Here is a 6,289-nt window from a genome sequence, read left to right as displayed (position 1 = left end):
TCGGCAAATGTCATAATTTATGTGTGATGCACTCGGATCATGATTCGGATGCACTCAAGCACTGTGTCACATGAGACGCGGTGGACTGTGGGTATTTTCTGCTCCTAAGTCACCGAAATTGCGGACTTTCGGTAACTGCGGTTAAAGTGCGCAAAATGGCGGCAGTGGCGCACTTGTGGACCTAGCAATTCCGTTTTGGGACTACCCTGAGCCCTTGTGGACTTGGTGGGAACGCGCATGTAAGGCCACAAGGCCGCGAGTGCTCTGCACTTTCGTGTAAGTGCGCGATTTGGGATTCAGCTATTGTCTCAATTGATTGAGTCAGCTGTCAGGCCTAGACTTCCTGTCCTCAGCTAGTAAACACAGGAGCCTTGAGTAACGATACATTTTCCTTTACAAGGTTTTAAAGAAAAAATACCATTAAATTATTATTTATTTATTTTTACATTTAAAGCAATACATAGCGTTTTCTCAGAACTGCTCCCCCACAGGCTCTGTGAATAAGTGCACTAACGTTATCAGATTGTCTTTTTCTTTTTCTGGCTTCCTCCGTGATGTTTCGGTTCGGTTTTCTCACCTCCGTCATGATATCATTGAGCTAAAAAACGCATGATATCCATAGACGCCGGAATAGTTAGCTACTACTGTGTTGTTTAAGCACAACGTTGCGCACTTCGACTGAATGCTGCGTCCCGGGGGTGCAAGTTTTAAAAGGTAATAAATGTCAATATATTATTTTTCTGAGTAGACTGTTTGGACGATTCAGCTTACTTTTAGTAAATCTAATTGGAGAATTAGCACCAGACATGTTTGTAAAGGTCCAAATATCGCGATGTATTGCTTTAAAACGTTTTTGTAGAAAAAAATCCATAAAACCTTTTTTTGCCCATGATTTGGCGGCCCACTTGTAATACCCATAGCTTGGGAATTGGTACCATAGGCTATTCTAGTAAATACCATAATAATAATAATAATAATAATCTTGCCTTTTGGATTCATGGTTCTTACGCTACTTTTACTTTAACTTTTAATACATTTACCTAAAGACTTTTACTTTTGATACTGAAGTTCATTTAATATCAGTTTGGCCTTACTGAACCACGAGGTGTCATTTTCCAGTTTACTTTTACTCAAGTAGGCCTATAACTTTTGTGTAGCTTTTTAAATCACTGTCAATTACAAAGCAGAAGACACACTCACGTTCTATCGTGGGAGCAAGTGTAATGTTGCTCACATCTATAGGAGCTGCTCTTGTTATGTTGTGTTATGTTGCTCACATCTATAGGAGCTGCTCTTGTGTGCTTTTCCATAGATCTCGCGCGTGAACGCGCTGAGAGCGAGAGAGGGCGGCGCGCGCGTGAGTATATTGGAACCTGTCTCTTTAAGAAGAAGCTCTCCTGTTGCACTGGGAGGCAGGCCGGTGATTTTCCACTCATGGTAATGTCTAAATGGTCACCCATTTTAAGAGACAAAGGTCAGAAAGAAAGCCTTATAAATAAAATTTACCGGAGCAATTCCTTATTCAACATCCTGCCGCCGCACAATAGAGAAGGGACCGATAGCCTCTAAAGGAATAAAAGGAAAAACAGCAGGTAACGGACACACCACCTTTATTCCCTACACCTAGACTACCTAGGCTATGGGCTACAATTAATAGTCATTTATATTTGCAATTTCAGAGAATGAATTACTTTCATAGGTATTTTCATAGGCTTAATAGTCTATAAGCCGATTTTAATATGCTTCTTTACAGTATGCCAATAGTTATTGTGTTTGTTCTTAATTCATCCTTCCAGTATCTGTTATTTATTACATTATTGCATGTCTAATAAGAATCTCATATTTTGATATTTTGTATGCATTGTTTATCAGAGGGCGTTAGGAAGACAGGTCCTCATTAACATTGGTTTTGAGTCTTCTGATTAATATTTGTCCACAGTCCATAATTTGGTCTGAAACCTTCATTATCCACTTTGATGCTCTCAAATGAGTAGGCTGGGGGCTTCACGCGATGCCATGCATTCATAGCCAAGGTTACTATTATTTTTTCAGAGCTTATTCTCCTCGTTTAACTTAAAAAAATGACACGATGGTTCTTATTTCTAAAACGTTCCGCCGGTTAGCGAGAAGCGACTATAACGGAACAGGGAAGTAGCACGAGCCTGATTTGAATGCACGTTGTGAGCCGCGCGCCGCTCTCAGACGGAACATCTCCTTTCATGGCTTGTCTCGGATACTTATCCTTTCTAACCAGTCCTTGTGTATGCATGTAGTCTCCAACATTTTCAGAAATGTATTAGGATATTCAATTATTATATTCATGGCACAGTCTTAACGGGCTTCTGGTTTCTGCTTGAATGAGGGGTTGGTGTCGGGTGCTCGCCTTCACAGTAACACGATTAAGCAATTGCTGGTGTGAAGAGAGACTGATGTAGAGGAGACCTTTAACGCAGTCTACATGTGGATGTATGACCGAGCTATTTCTCCGGTGCCTGGCGTGGATGAAGGGACGGCGTGGTGGCTGACTCTCCTAGCTCTACGCTAGAGCCATGGTAACAAAGGGCGCACGCATTTCACTATGTCTACCGCCTCATAGTAGCAGCCTAAACTCTCGCACCTTCACTGGAAGCCCACGCTTCAACCGTATCCTCTTAAACCGGACAGGTTCCTTTATGTTCGTTGCATGCATTCTTGTCGGTGTACCGATCCGCGTGACCGAGTGTTGGAGGACACACCTCCTCGCGTCCCAAGTCGGCGCGTAATGACGGGAGGGTTGAGCGGTGCACGGTGCGTGACTGACTGGTTAACGTTGTGTCTGGGCTCGTTGTGTGCTATAGCCTACTGTATTTGCATGTCACTGTAGCCTTGTCGTTGGTGAAACGAGGACATTACATAATAGCGGAGAGAGGAGAGGGTGGCCGGGTCTCTCTCTCTCTCTCTGAAGATGAAATTGTCACAGAAGTGGCAAAGGCGTTCATGACGCTATGACGCTGTGCGTGTCCTTGAAGGTCGGGATGCACGGAGAGAGAACGCGCTGAAGCGTTGCTCAACGGAGTAGTTTCAATGCCGAACAATGTTGTCGACTCGTTTCATCAGATCTCCTTGATAAGGGGAGCTATATTGCCTACAGCTCTCTTGAGAGGAAGCCTAATGCATGGTTGTGAAATTCCTGAGCGGATTTAACAAGGATTGTGAAATTCCTTCTGACAAGTTAGTCAGAGATGGAACAGGATAGACAAGTGAACCTGCGGTTATTACCCTCCGCTACACAACTTCTCAACACCATATCTATCAGAGCACACCCAATCATCTACCATGCGTTCAAAATGACATCTAATTGTGTGAGAAATGACACTCATGGTTAATTTATTAGTCTTAAACAGTTACCTAATCCTCAGGGTGAGTTAATTTCCAAACCACCGTTGCTGCCTCTCCTCTCCCAGCCTGCAGAACGGCTGGACCTGAGAGGAATCACTCGGTATCCGGTCATAACAGGGCGCTTGGCTGTGGAGCTGCTGGCAGCCAGCCAGCTCAGGGGCCGGTAGCCGGGTCTTAATGGGCTCCAGGGCTGTTAAACATCTGAGAGCCCGCATGGACTCTTGAGATAGAGGGAGGACGTATCTGAGAGCCCGCATGGACTCTGAGATAGAGGGAGGCCGTTCAAGGGGGTTGACTCGGAAACGTGTCAGTGTGTCAAAATATGACAGGATATAGGTGTGTGTTTGTGTGTTCAATGCTGTCAACCCCTGGACTGCCCCCCCCCCTATACCATGCTGGTTCTCGGATGTTTATCATCCCTGCAGCCCATTAAGATATGTGTGTGTTTGTGTGTGTGTCTTGTCTGTCTGTCTGTCTGTGTATATTGGGACCCTTATCAGAGCGTCCGGTATAAAGGTGTCCGAGGGACCAACATAGACTTTGTGCCCTGTGCTCTAATGTAGCCTAGATGTTTTATGACTGGGTCGATGTCGGTAGCTGGTGCTTAGTCCTTTATGTCTGATATCTTCACTGTGGTACATTATTGACCTAAACCACTAACCCACACCACTCGCCCACTTTCTCAATGAACCCCAGCATACTGTACATTGTTATGGTACAATCTGACCTTTTATTTGGGTTAAAGTCTTTATATGCAGCCAAAACTACAGTAATCACATCAGCCAAATGTGTCAAGTCGTTCTCTCATACTGTATGCAAATCTAGTCTCTTAGCAGTGTTGTTGTAGTTGATATTGGGAGCAGTGGGAGTGCACGAGGTCATGCACGCCGTTATTTAGAAAGCAGTTTCCTCCGTGCTGAACGTCTGGACAGCAGACAGCAGGAATGTCAGGGCCACAGCGGGACGACACACTCTTCAGGACAGCGGACTTGTCAGCCCATGTGGGTCGGAACCACAGTCTCCTGATGAGCAGGCCCCGGCCTAGACCCGCTCCGATGTTGACCTCTGACCTCACAGATGTTCTCTTTGGCCTAATGGACCGAGACCAGCCCCATCAAATCAGGATACAAGTATACATCAACACAGTAGAGATACTCCTACTGGTAGTGTTGTGTCGGTCCTGAATCACAGTAGCAGACAACGTTTGACCTGGTTAGATACTGTACTGTACGTGACTCGACTGTGAAGAGAAAGTCAGCTCAAACACAAACGCTTACCTTTGTCCGGTATAGATAAGCCTGGACTGTAACATGGGCCTGGATCGAGACTCTTTAGGCTGATGTGCCAACAGAACTAAACCGCATCAAGGTTCTCTGGCTGATACAATAATACAGTGGTTCCGCCTTTTTTGAGCTCTGGACTCCGGTTTATTTAGAAAAATCCTGAAGGACCCCCCACTCTGACAACAATTGGCTATATATTATTTATTAGAAGTCTTAACTTTTTCTTCTTTTTGATGGGCTTATAAAATATATTTTTTATTTTATTTTTTTATACATTTAACAAAAATAAACTTGTCTTAAAGAAATTATTATTATTTTTAAACACTTTCCCACAGACCCCCTGTAATTATGCCAGGGACCACAGGACCATGGACCCCTGGGTGAGAAACACTGCAATAATAGGCCCCATGGCTGTGTCTATAAGCTCTGACGCTTATACACTAGTAGACATCTGGACATGCTCGTATCTTCTGTACCCTGTAGTTACATCAGACTCTTATAGGCTATTAATGTAGGGTCAGGGCCAGGAGGTGCCATGCTGCTGGCCCTTCACGATGACCACTGTAGTCCATAGAGAGGAATGTAATATGACAAAGGGGGAGGAAGGGAGGGAGGGAGAGAGAATAGAGTTTTAATGTGAAAGCCCAGTGGAAACACTCTTAAAATAGGCCCATTATATAAGTGGCCTGATACTCATGTGTCCCACAACCCTGAAGTCTCGCTTAGCTGCATACACCCACACACACACACACACACATTGTACACATGCACACACACAGCGTGCCCGGCTCTGATATACGTACAGTAGATGGCTCGGAGCCATTCACTATGATACACCTTCAGACCACAACAACGTCTGGTACACTTTGTCCCTTGAGATGGTACAGAGTCGGCTGCAGGCAGAGCTCTGCAGGACCAGGACTGCGCAGGTCTGCGCAGGCCTGCTGGGCATTCTGGGAGGGACTGAGCACGACTGCAGGTTGTTAGTGTGGACTGTTTATGACTAGAAACTATGGATGTCTTTGTCTTATGAGATGAAGCCTGAGGTTCCTAGTGTTCCTCCTTCTTTTAACACACACGCACACACAGACACACACGCACATACAGACACAGACATTCACGTGAACAGACACATCAATCTGTACAGTTCCCCCTCTCCTCTGTCAAAAGACTCGGTGACTTCCTCATGTCGAGGTTCAGACTGGCGTTGGTGGTTTCTGTCATCCCCTGGTCAGATGTAGTAAACCTTCCTGTTTTTCTGCTCAACGTGTCGTACCCCCATGCCCCCGTGGTGGGAGTCGAACCCAGGTCTGCTGTATAACTCCATGAGATGAAACCTAGCTCCGGTCCTGTGTCTGGTCACCAGTCTCTACCCTGCCTTGTCCAGTCTGCAACTCTCAATGATCAGACCCACTTTGAATATGCAAAACGCTTTTGGCCACGGTGTGCCGTTATTGGCTGCTTGGAGTGATTACTTCCTGTGTGAAGTGAATTCACAAAGTACATCTGATGATGTGAAAGTACATCAGTACTTCCTGTTTTGAAAGTGAATGTCTGTTTCCGGATGCAGCCTGTCGATCTGCAAGGCACTGTGCTGAATCATTTTTTACAGCTCGCCTATTTCAGCC

General features: G+C 45.2%; 1 protein-coding gene across 1 annotated transcript in view; it reads left to right on the top strand.

Moving 5' to 3' along the window:
- Nucleotides 1-1,536: 1,536 nt before the first annotated feature.
- The window catches only part of LOC311315046 (sodium- and chloride-dependent taurine transporter-like), an 18,540-nt gene continuing 13,787 nt past the window's right edge, over nucleotides 1,537-6,289 (top strand). Inside the window, exon 1 of the mRNA XM_084445638.1 lies at nucleotides 1,537-1,592. The gene's annotated coding sequence lies outside the window, so the exon portion shown is untranslated. The remainder of the gene's footprint in view (nucleotides 1,593-6,289) is intronic.

The sequence above is a fragment of the Borostomias antarcticus genome (assembly GCF_949987555.1).
Source record: "Borostomias antarcticus genome assembly, chromosome: 11".
Classification (NCBI taxonomy): domain Eukaryota; kingdom Metazoa; phylum Chordata; class Actinopteri; order Stomiiformes; family Stomiidae; genus Borostomias; species Borostomias antarcticus.
The sequence above is the reverse complement of the archived record's forward strand: the minus strand, read 5'-3'. Positions and strand labels throughout refer to the sequence as shown.